This window comes from Lissotriton vulgaris, chromosome 3_2 (assembly GCF_964263255.1).
Source record: "Lissotriton vulgaris chromosome 3_2, aLisVul1.2, whole genome shotgun sequence".
Lineage (NCBI taxonomy): Eukaryota > Metazoa > Chordata > Amphibia > Caudata > Salamandridae > Lissotriton > Lissotriton vulgaris.
In genome coordinates, this window is record NC_141690.1 from 229,858,124 (window position 1) to 229,860,402 (window position 2,279).

Below are 2,279 nucleotides of genomic sequence, written 5' to 3' on the forward strand. Positions count from 1 at the left end.
ATTGCCACACATGCTGCTTCCCCTTTTATGTTGGCTAATAATATAGCCTATACCTGCTTAAAGTCTTTTAGTAATTTCATAACCAGAGTTAAAGCAGGTTCTGGACCGTATTAATTTTGAATCTGTCTTAGTACATCTGGTATAACCGCCATAGACCGAACACCATGTGTTTTTGTGTAGATAGAAGCAAAGACTGTGCCCCAAGTGTCACAGTCCTCCACATGTGGTGCGATCCCCATTGGGAGACAGATAGTCAGCATTCTGTGTTTTTCGTCAGGTGTAGTATCAGGAAATACTGCCTCTATCTGAGTAATTTTTTGAGCTAACCAAAATGGAATTTGTTCCCGTTTTGCGGGTGTTTTACCAAGACATGATTGTATATTCTGTGGTGTAATTTTGTTTGTGTTCCCCTGTTGAGGGGTGTTTTGTGGAATTCTAATAGCAGGTTGAACTGTTGAAGTTCGCATGATATATTGGACCAATTGTCTATGTATTTTAATTAGTTGTTTTAACTGAACTAAAAGTTCTCTGTCTGACATTGTTTCAATGTCGGGATGTGGTGTGTAGCTGGCTAGAACCGGCCATGTGGCTCCTGGTCTACTTAGTGGACCGAGCCTGGTAATGTGATTTTGATTTTTTAGGGCGCCAATAAACCAGAGCAGGTGCTCTTGGTTTGTAAGTGGAATTTCAATTTCCTCGAAAGGAGAGTATTCCAGTGGAGCTTCCGCAATTTTGTAGTAGTGGAACTCATGTGTTACAGCATGTGCTGCTGGAAAATTTATCCAGAATTAGAATACCTCTGTCTGCCGAAATTCATGTGCCTCTACCACAAATACGACTGTACCACCTCTTGATGTTACTCCATTTTCTATAAGTTTTATAGTTATGGTTTTTCATATACTGACCGGGATGAGTATTGCATCCGGGTCGTTATCTTCATTAAACCCTGTAAGGTCTGCACCCGGTTGATTCGCATCTACTGCGGCTCCACCGGTTTCGTTGTTGTCGTCGTGATTTGACATTGTTTAAGGAAGGTTTCTCGCAGAGCAAGTTTTGAGGAAACAAAGATTAGGTGCACAATATTTTGGAACACTGTATCCTTCAACATTGACTATACTGAAAACTAATACATAGGAATCTCTTCCCACTAAGTTTCGCCAGATATTAACCTTTCACCCACTCCAGACGTCTATTGAGTTTTTACGGGAAAAAGGGGTCTGTGTGAAAAAGCACGACTGAGTTACTCTAGTATCTTGCGTTAGATTATCGCCTTACCAAACGTTAGGCACCATGTAGTGTAGTTCCTATATTCCCAATAGGCTCTGCGCATTGAAATAACATAAACGGCAGTTTAGACGTAAGACTGAGGTCGACTAGGTCTCTACTGAATATGTTAGACTTAATTAGGTATGCCAGCTAGCTCAGAGGTCACTAGAAACTTTCTCGAATGAACAGGGAGGAGTTAACTTCCCTGATTAGACAAGAACGGATTAGCTTCTGACAACCGCATAAACATGACAACTTTGCTCCCCCAGAATGAGGAGTATATCTCCAGAGTCGTGTGAAAACAATAGATAGCTATTTCACTCAGTTAATTGTGCATACTTAGTTTCACCAGAGTGCAGAGAAATAGGGAGACGGGCGTTTTCAATAAAATGTGTTATTTATTGAGCAGTCTTTTTTCTCATGCAAGAGAAATGAATTGCCACAATTGCAATACTTGTTATAAAGTAAAGTGCGTACAGTAAAAGGAGTATTATAAGATAATACTGTAAAAGCATTGATATGGTTTTTGAGCCATATAATACCTAAAATGGATAAAATATATACAATTACATACAATGATAAAAGTTGACTAAACTTACTCAACTGGTGCTTCTAAATACGCCTACCCCAGTGTACCTAACCTAAGCCTAGTACATGGGAAGGAGTAAGGGAGTTGCAGTTTAAGTTAAGTAAGTTTTGCCAAGAATCTGACTCAAGAATTCTCTAAGGGTCTAATCAGCTCCGTACCTTGGTTTTAGAATGAAGGAGGTCTTGTATATCGTTCTCAGGACTCGATCTCCCAGTAACCCGCAGGGGTGACTGGAAACACTGGAGCTGTATTTTCTCGGCAGGAGAAAAGACAGCGTCTTTCTCAGTGCGTTAAATGGGAGGGACGGCTTCCTTCGGCACTCGCATCAGCTGGGCTTCGGATAAGTAGATAGCCGCTCTGCTCCAAACCACCGTATGTTGCTTAAGGCAAACGCTGGTATATTTATCCCTGGAAGGTGCCGTGT